Here is a 10857-nt window from a genome sequence, read left to right as displayed (position 1 = left end):
CATTATCCGTTCGTACATAATTCGACTGAATTCCTGTCCAATGGGTTTTAGATGTTGCGCTTGTAGTCGGCTCAGAATACGTCCAGAGGAAAGTGATCGATGTCCAGGTGGGGTGAGGAGCAGGGAAGGGGTACTTTTACTGGTTCCAACATTCCACCCTGACTTGGGCTTGCATATAAAGCAGATGGTCCCCATGCGTGTACCTTCACCTGTGGGATTAGTGTGAAAGGTCGAAGTGCCGTTATCATAACCTGCGGCCTTCCATGGTGTATCTGTGAATGTAAACTTTGAAACGTTTTGGTTAACTTATGCGGATATTTTCACACCTTTTAAATCACGGTTGCAGCAGGATTATTCATCTTTGGGATGATTTCAATCAATCTCCTAAATACATCTCCACACACGAGACAATTTTTGTAACAATATACTCGAGATACTTCTATAAACCAAGTTGTAGATACGTAGAAGGGCCCACCAGGGAAGGGGGTGGTTCTGGACCGCAGGAACCACCCCCTTTTACACATTCGACTTTTTTTAAAAACAAATGAAACTTGCTTTGTGGAAATTCGGGTGCCACCAGGTTTGTAATAAAGTATTAACCATTCCCTCTTTGTCCAAGCGTGTCAATTATGCACAGAATCAATGAGGGTAGGAGCAGAGAAGGAACCCAAACTTGTCCCACAGGGGTCATCCACAGCTTGGTTTGAATCTCGAGGGAGCACACCATTTGAGTCCATTATTTGTGCTGTTTAGCAGGGGATCACCCTGTGATTTCTGTATCTTCCCCAGGTCTGGCATACCCAGCTTTATATTGTCCATTGTCTGTGCTGCTCGGCAGGGTCGCTCCCCGCTGTGATTTCCCTATCTTACCCAGATCTGGCATACACGGCCTTATATTGAGTCTCACCAGGTTTTACTGGGAAACCAATCGTGCCAGAAGTTTGTACTGACACACTCATTTCCTTTGGAGACTGTATCACTTGTCTCAGCTTGATCTGAATACTGGATAACTGCCAGATTGGTTGGATATACCCAGCATTCCTAATAAGCTGTCCTGTGGAAGTTATTTGTGGAAGTTCAATCCTCTGTGTTCTTACAAGGCTCCGAAACCGTGCGCCATGCCAAAAGCACAACAAGAGTTGGTATATATTTGCAGATTCTCCTTTTGTTAGGATGCAAGCCTGTCGATCCCTGAGTTAGCTCAAAGCTCCAATGATAAGGGCATTTTGCTCCCCATTGCCCATAAATCCCTCAGTTAAAGCAAGGGGCTGCCATTCGTCCCTGGAGGAGTTGGCTGACTTGTTCCCAGTCCCAAAGGTGTTGGCCTGGGGCCTGCCTGACCCCGTTTCCAGGGTCCCCTTAGGAAAGGGTTGCTCAGCAGTGGTCGCTGGGAGGGCATCTGAGGTAGATGCTACCCCGAGTGGGTATGGTGGTCTCAGTCACTCCCGTCGGGATTGACACACTGGGTATAGGGCTCGTGAGGTCATGGACATATTCGTGTATTTTTGTTCTTGTAACTTGGATCGTGGTTCGGTATTGTTCTGGACATGGCAGCAGAAGACCACCACTCACCTCATGAACGACTGTGAATTCTTAGACCAGTTCAAATTGTTTTTCTGGGTCATGTCAGCGACACCAGAAGAAATGCATTGCAAAAGCACAACGTTAAACAAAGGTGACTCAGCTTCAAGATTAAAGGCTCGATCATCTGCAAATGTTCTGTAACAGGCCATAAACCATTCCCAGTTATCACCTCCTGACTCCCAGAGTTTGGGATTGCATTCCAGTCCATCACCAATGTTTGCAGGTTGTTGTAAGGCTCGTTCTCACGGCTGGATTGAGAGCTCTTCCTGGCATCACTGTTAAGGAATCTCTCCTTCAAGACCCGTAACTGCAGACAGGCCCTACACCACCCTGGCCCATCTGTCCTTGCTACTTGGTAACTTCTGCTGGGGACAGGATCAAACAGCAAGGAGCAAACAAGTTCTGAGGAGTGGCATTGTCCATCTGTGTTGTCCTCTGAACATATTGAGCAAATGGGGCCAGTTTCTCCTTGTGGTCAGGAGTTTGGTTCATTAACATTACTCTGTTTACCAGGATGGGCGTTGTTTGAGGATGGTCGAGGCCGCTTATACCCATGATGTTGGTTATGAAGCCAATGATCATTACTTTAGAGGAAGGGGAAGGTTTAGAATTGGGAGTTGTGCTGGGACTATCAGGAGATGTTAGAGGCTCAGTGAGTAGACTGGAATAAAATCCCCATTCCTCATCCCTATCGGTGTGATCCCTGTCTTTAAATAGTGTCAGTATGACAGGCATTGGTTCAACATCCCCTGTATAACATAGTTCTTTTGCCTCAACTCCCTTTTTTTTAATGCTCTGCTTCGCACACTTTCCATCAGATTGCCTCCTTCCATTGCCAATTGGATGGACAATGCTCAATTCCTTTTATGGGATGGTCCAGGTGAACATTAATCAATGCAGCCATGCTTCAAATTAACTATGAGGCACTGACACAGATCATCGACAATGTGTAAAGATATAAAAACCATTAATTCAAATTCTGTAATTCAGGACAATTGGAAAGGGTTTAAAAGTATTGACTAATATAATTATGTTTTCGAATTGAGAGATGGGACCTGAACAAGTGGCTGAGACATTTCACTGTTAATTAATAAGAACGAATAGATTTTCATACCATAGAAATGATTCAAATCTGCTTAGGTTTGTATACATTAAATTGGATCAGGAGTGTTTTGTTATGCGCATTTTCCATTCTGCTATTAAATTACAATTTTCTTCATATTGAGTATGAGTTTTGATAAGAAATTTCAAGAAAACCTGGAAATTCATTTATTCAAAATCTAATTTTATAATATAACACGTGCACAGTTTCCAACTCTGAAGTCCATTATAATTACCTGGTTCAAGTCTCTCAATTTAAATCCTAAGTTTGGTCCTTTAGGCGGTTCTGATCAATCATTGCTCATTCCTATTGTTATCGGCTGCGAAATGACTGCAGCTGCTTATCTACTCACAATATTTTTTAAGAATGTGCTCAGGCTCATGGTAATAAATGCTTCTTATGCACAAATAATGATTAATCTAAAGACACAGATATTAACAATAGCAAATTTGCTACAAATTAATGTTGCGCTGAAACTTCAGTTCTCAGTGAGAAAGGGATATTGAACTGGAATAACGCTACGACTGGCACTCCGTACTCACAGATGGAAGGTTTTCTGAGAGAAAGGGTTCTCAGCCAGTAGGTGGTGCGGGTCTGGAAGTTTTGCCTGGTAGGATAGCGAGCGTAGGGTGCGGATACACCCTTCCTTGAAAGTGGTGTCACAGGTAGACAGGGTGGTGAAGGCAGTGTTTGGCACACTTGCTTTCATTGATCAGAGCATTGAGCATAGGAGTTGGGATGCTTTGTTGGTAAGGCCATTTTTAAAACACTGCACACAGTTCGAGACAACCTGCTTTAGCAATGATATTATTAAAGTAGAAGGGATTCTGAAAAGATTTACTAGGAGGTTATCAGATCTGGACGGCTTGAGTTACAAGGAAGGCTGGATACGCTGGGCCTTTTTCCCTGGGTGATGTGGTGCCAACCAAGTGAGTTGCTTTGTCTTGGATTGTGTCAAGCTTCTTGAGTATTGTTGGAGCTGCATCCATCCAAGCAAGTGGGAAAAATTCCATTATACTCCTGGCTTGTGCCTTGGAGATGGTGGATAGACTTTGGGGTGTCAGTAGATAAGTTACTCGCCACAGTGTCCATAGTCTCTGACCTGCTCTTGTAGCCACTGTGTTTATGTGGTGAGTCCAGTTGCGTTCCAGTCAATGGTAACCCCAAGGATGTTGACAGCGGGGGATCCCGTGATAATAATAAAGTTGAATGTCAAGGGCAGTGGTGAGAGTGCCTCTTATTGGTGATGTTCATTGCCTGGCATTTGTGTAGTGTGAAGGTTACTTGCCACTTGTCGACACCAGCCTGGATATTGTCCAGGTCTTGTTGCATTTGAGCACAGACTGCTTCAGTATCTGAGGAGTCACGAATGGTGCTGAACTCAATGTAATCATCAGTGAACATTCCCACTTCTGAACTTATGATGGAGGGAAGGTTATTGATGATGCAGCTGAAGATTGTTGGGCCTCATGTGGGATTCCTCGGGGTGTCCTGAGGGACTCCTGCAGAGATGTCATGGAGATGAGATGATTGACCCTCCCCAACCACAACCATCTTCGTTCGTGCCAGGTATGGCTCAAACCAGTGGAAAATTTGCCCCCTGATACCCATTGATTTCAGTTTTGCCAGGGCTCCTTGATGCCATACTCGGTCAAATGCGGTCTTGATGTCAAAGGCTGTCACTCTCCCCTCTGGAAGTCAGTTCTTTTGTCCATATTTGAACGAAGGCTGTAATGAGATCAGGAGCTGAGTGACCCTGGCGAAACCTAAACTGAGCGTCACTGAGCAGGTTATTGCTGAGCAGGTGGTTCTTGATAGCACTGTTGATGATCACTTCCATCACTTTACTGATGAAGCTGTCATCAACAGCGGGAAACCTGATGGAAGTCAGAATACAAGTAAGTTAAATATATACTTTGAGAAAAAATAAGTTATTACAAGACAGTCAACATGGCTTTGCCAATGAAAATTCGTGTCTCGCAATTTTAATTGATTTCATTGTCGAGGTGGGACACGGGCAGTGGATAAGGGTTGAGCTGTAGATGTTGTATTTTCGACAATAAAGACTGATGTAAAATAACTGCATAACTGTCATTTTCCATTACTGTCTCTGCAGATTGGGAAAGGGTTTGACGAGGTAGAGAGGAGGGTTTACTTAGTGGGGCAATCTGGAACAACAGGACATACTTTAGGATAAGGGGGTGGCAGATTTAAAACAGAGATGAGGAGGAATAACTTCCAAAAGGAACATGAATCTGTGAAATTCACTCACCTAGAGTGCAGTGGATGTCTGGATACTGAGTACATTTAAGGAGGAGATGGATAGATTTTTAAAGGTTAATGAGATGGAGGGTGACAGAGAGCGGGAAGGATAGTAGAGCCGAGACCAAAATGAGATCAGCCAGGATCGTATTGATTAGCAGACCAGGCTCGAGGGGATGAATGGCCTCCTCCTGCCCCGAATGTTTATGTTCTCATGGTGACTTCACAGAAACATCAGATATCACTGCTTCCTCTCTCCACAGATGCTGCCAGACCTGCTGAGTTTATCCAGAATTATCTGTTGCTGTTTATGTGTTTATTTGAGGTGCTATATTTGATCATGATATTGAAGTGAGATGTGAGTTTAATTACGTTTGGAAATGTGTGTCCAATTAACCAACATTTCACCCATATCCCTCTAAATCCTTCCTATTCATGTACACATCCAGATGTATTTTCAATGATGTAATTGGACCAGCCTCCAGACCTTCCTCTGGCAGCTCATTCCATACACACACCACACTCTGCATGCATGGAAATACCACCCTTTTGATCACATCTTAACCTTTCCCCTCTCACCTGAAAGCTATGCCATCTAGTTTTGGACTTGTGTACCTTGAGAAATAGATATTGTCTATTTACCCCACCTGTGACCCTCATGATATTATTAACCTTCATTAGACCACCCCTCAGACTCTGACACTCCAGGGAAAATAGCCCCGGCCTATTCAGCCTCTTCCTCTACCTCAAGCCCTCCAAACCTGGCAACAGCTTTGTTAATCTTTTCTGATACCCAAGTATCACAACATCTTTCCGATGGCAGGGAGACCAGAATTGAATGCAGCATTTAAAAATGGCCTAGCCAGTGTTCTTTAAAACCACAACATGACATCTCAAGCCCTGTGCTCAATGCACTGACTAATAAAAACAAGTGTTTCAAATGCCTTCTTCATGGTCCTGTCGACCTGCAACTCCACTTCCATGGAACATTGAACCTGCACTCCAAGGTGCCTTTGTTCAGCAATCACATCTTACCATTAAATGTGTAAGTCCTGCCCTGATTTGTCTCATCAAAATTCAGCACCTCACATTTATCTAAATTAAACTCCACCTGCACTCCTCGGCACATTGGCCCATCTGAGCAAGATCCCATTGTTTTCTAAGGTAACCATTTTCACTGTCCAGATAATCAACAGTTGTAGTGTCATCTGAAAACTTACTAAACATACCTCCTATGATCACATCTAAGTCCTTTATATAAATGTTGGACATCAGTGGACTCAGCACCAATCCTTGCAGCTCACCTGTGGTCAAAGGCCTTCAGTCTGAACAGCAATCAGCAACCACTACCTTCTGTCTCCTAATTTGAAGCCAATTTTGCATCTAAATGGCCAGCTTTCGCTGAACACCATCTGACCAAAACTTCGTAACTGTGTTAATTTGACTTCTGAAAGGTTCAATGGATGCATAATTTAAATTTAATAAATCAAACATTATGTGTTGAAATGTGATTTATGATTGTAGCATGTTTAGATAAAATCTGAATGCTCCTGTTTAAAATGGTGAGAAATTATGAATCATTGCCATCCTTTGGAAATGAGAGGGTCCTGTACACAACGGCCAGTAAGGTAACGTGATGGTGCAGCCACCTCGGAGGACAAATGATACGTTCCCAATTATTGCCAGGTGATTGGAGTAGGACTGTGAGGAAGACTTATCCAGGGTTTGAGTGTGATAATGGATACCAGGAAACAGGTTTACACACACACACACCCAAAGGCCAGAGATGTTGGTAAATGTGGGGATGCTTGGTATTCTCGATGTTCATTGTTTCCTAGTATGCAGGCACAATGCCAAAATATGTCGATGTGAAAAGGGAAGCTGAGAGCTTTTAGCCGGATAGTGTTGAATGTCAGAAAGATATTGGAATTTTGGTTATGTAGATGGATGGATGTAGATGAAGTCCAATATGGAGAAACGTGAGGTGATAGATTTCGGCAGAAGAGTCAATAGACAATTGTCTCCAAATTAAAAAGGGGTTAACAGGAATAGAGTGCACATGGACTTATGGAATCCACGTTGGTGGGACATGCTGAGAGAACATCTCATAAAGAACACTGTCTCCTGCTCCTTATACACAGTGACAGAAACTGCGAGAGCAACGAGGTGTTGCTGTGCTATTATACTGTGCCAATTCAGGTTCAGCTTGAGCATTGGTTCCTGTTCTGGAAACCACACGGTCAGAAGGATTGTGGACGCAATTGAGACAAGGTCAAACGGATTAACAAAAAAGCTCCTGGAGATGAGCATACTCGGTTCGCATCATCGCTTGGAGGAGTTGGAGCTGGTTTCCTGAGGAAGAGTCGGCTGAGGAATTGCAAAACCTGTGCCCACACCTCCCCACTCACCTCCATCCAAGACCCCAAAGGAGCCTTCCACATCCATCAAAGTTTCACCGGCACTTCCACAAATGCCATTTATTATATCCATTGCTCCCGATGTGGTCTCGTCTACATTGGAGAGACTGGATGCCTCTTCGCAGAGTGCTTTAGGGAACATCTCCGGGACAATCAACCCCACCGACACGTGGCTGAGCACTTCAACTCGCCCACCCACTCTGCCAAGGACATGCAGGTCCTGGGCCTCCTCCATCACCATTCCCTCACCACCCAACACTTGAAGGAAAACACCTCATCTTCCACCTTGGGACCCTTCAGACCCTTCATTTCTCCTACCCGCCACTTTACCCCAGTTCCAACCTCCCAGCTCAACACCATCATGACCTGTCCCACCTGACAATCTTCCTTCCCACCTATCCGCTCCGTCCTAACAGCTCTACCCGCTCATTGGCCCACTTATTGCACTCTCAACTACCTTCAACCTAGCTCCACGTTTCCTTTGTCTCTCCACGACCGAAGCTCCAAGCCTCACTCCTGATGAAGAGCTTTTGCCCGAAATGTCAATCTTCCTGCTCATTGAATGCTGCCTGAGCTGCTGTGCTTTTCCAGCACCACTCTAATATTGATGATAACACCAGTATCACTTCTCAGCCTTTTGGTTAAGATCATGTGCAGTGTCTGTTGTCAGTTTTAATATCTGATATGTCCCTGAATTAGGAGTAAATATTAATCTGATTTTTGCAGGAATGTGTTTGATCTTTGAGCTTGCTCCATTTACTTCGCACATCATCCTGGTATTGCAGCATTTCTGGGAATGGTGCATCCCACATTACAGAATCCGAAAATAAGCTTTGTTAGTTCACTTTTGTGTGTGTTAGTTTTATTTCTCGTCTACCGAGTCTGTGTGTAAGAAAGCGTACAGACAGCCTTTTCGTCAAGTCAGACTCCATTTCGTGCAAATCAACTCCTTCTAGGTTGCTATTCACCTGACATTTTCTGCATGTTCAGCCCTCACTCTCAATGTTATCACTTCATCCTTGGTGCACTTGCGCCACTTCCCACCAACAGAAGTAAAACACAGTTGCCCACCAGCTCCATCGAATAGCAAACGGTATCTCAGAAAACAAAATGGAGAAGATGAAGCTATTTCAGTATTCAACAGTTTGGACTTTAATGATGAGGATGACTCGGGTGTGTTGTAGGAGAGATTTTGAGAACACTGTGAAGTAGGAAAAGGACTGATTTATAGATGGAACATGGTGTCATAGAAATGTACAGCACAGAAACAGACCCTTCAGTACATCTCGTCCATGCTGACCAGATATTCTAACCTAATCTAGCCCCATTTGCCAGTACTTGGCCTATATCCCTCTAAACCCTTCCTGTTCGTATGCCCATCTAGATGCCTTTGAAATGTTATAATTGTCCCTGCCTCCACCACTTTTTCTGGCAGCTCATTCCACACACGCACCATCCTCTGCGTGAAAACATTGCCCCTTCGGTCCCTATTAAATTTTTCCCCCTGTAACCCTATACCTATGCCCCCTAGTTCTGGACTACGCACCCCAGGGAAAATACCTTGTCTATTTCCCCTACCCATGCCCCTCATGATTTTATAAACCTCTATAAAATGAGACACTCCAGGGAAAACAGCCCCAGTCTATTCAGCTCCCTGTAGCTGAAACCCTCCAACCCCGGCAACATCCTTGAAAATCTTTAAGAATATTTTTCCTCAGAGTGCAAGAGCAACTGGAATCAATATGTGTGTTTGCGACGGCTTTATTTTCTCAGTTCAAAAGCCTGTGAGTTGAATCAGGTTACATATTCACTGATGTAGGGCACAATTGTGTGTGGTATCACGAATGACCAAGTCAGAGGCATATTACTCCGAGAGCCAATTCTCACATTAACCAGTCCAATTGATACTTGCGGAGTGGGGAAATGAGCCAGAGTCATGTAAAAGCCCTGCATCAAGATGTAGAATTACCTGTCCACAAAAAACATTACTGATCTCAGAACTCTACAAACTTTCCAGCTCCTGAGACATGTCCTGCTCAGGAACTGGCAAAACATCTCTGCCTTTCCTTGGCTTTTTTGCACTTTGATGCCTCAACCAGAACCTAATGTTTCGCAGTGCTCCTGTCTTCCCTGGGGATGTTTGCAGACATAAGCCAGGCAGCTTATCCTTGTTGTTAACGGTGATCAGTCAAGGCACTTGGAACAGTCAGGCACTTGGAACAGCAGCTAATGTAGCAAACACACTGCACGTGCTTCAACCAAATGGTCACGTCTCAAAGCTTGAAGGAACCAGTTCTCAGTCAGGGCAAGGAAGACAAGATTCAGTCAGGAGACCCTGGAACAGCATGTCCAGGGAGTTTGACACTGTTTGGGCCAGTCAGGATTAGAGAATCTGTATCACAACAGTACAGCCAGGTGGCCACACAAATTACGCATTACATTCCAGAAATGCTCTGGTAGATTTTTCGATCCTGAATTCCCGTTCACCAATCCATTCTGACCCTGTCCGTTCCTGTCACTGGGGATCAGTTCGATGAAATTCTCAAGGAGGGGTTCCGGGGACCCCAGCAGTAACAGTGAATTTGGGGAAGTCAGTTCTGGGCACAGGGGACAGCCTGCTTGTAGGCAGAGTGGACAGGAATTGTGGAAGGGATGGGAATGTCACCATATTAGAGGCGGAGGGAGATAAGGACGTGGGTTACTGTGGAAGTGCGAGTCACCATCACTGTCTCGGTTTTTATGTGGGGATAGTGCAGCGAGATGGTTTGCATCGCGATGCTGCAGATCTGGGGCTCGGGGATGTGTATAGTTTTGAGGTAAAAGTTGTAAATGGAGGAGCTGTGTGGTCTTGACACAAAGTTCAAGGAAGAAAGGAGAGTGAGGATGTCATGTTGCTGCTTTATAAGTCTGCAGTTAGGTTTCGCTTAGAGTATTGCGTTTAATTCTGGTCGCCACATTACAGGGAGGATGTGGAGGGTGAAGAAGAGGTTTACCAGGATGCTGCCTGTATTTGAGGGTATGAGCTAAAAGGAGACTCTAGATAAACGCAGATTGTTTTCCTTGGAACAACGGAGGCTGAGGGGAGAATCCGTGAAAATTACGAGATGCATAAATTTGCCAGTCAGAATCTCTTTCCCAGAATTGAAATGTCTAAAACTATGGAGCATACATTGAAGGTGAAAGTGGAAAAGTTCAACTGAGATGTGGGGCAAGGTTTTTTATTCCCCAGAGAGTGGTAAGTGTTTGAAACGTAATGTCAGGGGTCGCGATGGAGGCAGATATGATCGGAGTGTTTCAGGGGCTTTTAGTCCCATAAGCAGATGGATGCGCAAGGAATGGAGGGATATAGAGCAAGTGACCATCAACCAGCTGGAACTGCCGGTTACAAAATAACTGCTGACAGAGGTGAATGTATTTGCAGGAATGGTGGGCAGCAACCTCAATCGAAAACACAGACTAGAAATCAAACCGTGCCATGGTTGTTGTATTGAT

General features: G+C 44.5%; 1 non-coding gene across 1 annotated transcript; it reads left to right on the top strand.

Annotated features, from left to right (window-relative positions):
- The first annotated feature begins 7986 nt into the window (after positions 1–7986).
- On the top strand, positions 7987–8175 carry LOC148141096 (U2 spliceosomal RNA). The gene has a single exon (XR_015753178.1). It is a non-coding gene; the product is annotated as a U2 spliceosomal RNA (small nuclear RNA).
- Positions 8176–10857: the final 2682 nt, after the last annotated feature.

This window comes from Chiloscyllium plagiosum, unplaced genomic scaffold (assembly GCF_037043375.1).
Source record: "Chiloscyllium plagiosum isolate Xiang-an unplaced genomic scaffold, Cpla_swu_hap1 HiC_scaffold_35, whole genome shotgun sequence".
NCBI classification, from domain to species: domain Eukaryota; kingdom Metazoa; phylum Chordata; class Chondrichthyes; order Orectolobiformes; family Hemiscylliidae; genus Chiloscyllium; species Chiloscyllium plagiosum.
Note: the sequence above shows the minus strand (reverse complement) of the source record. Positions and strands in the feature narration are given on the sequence as shown.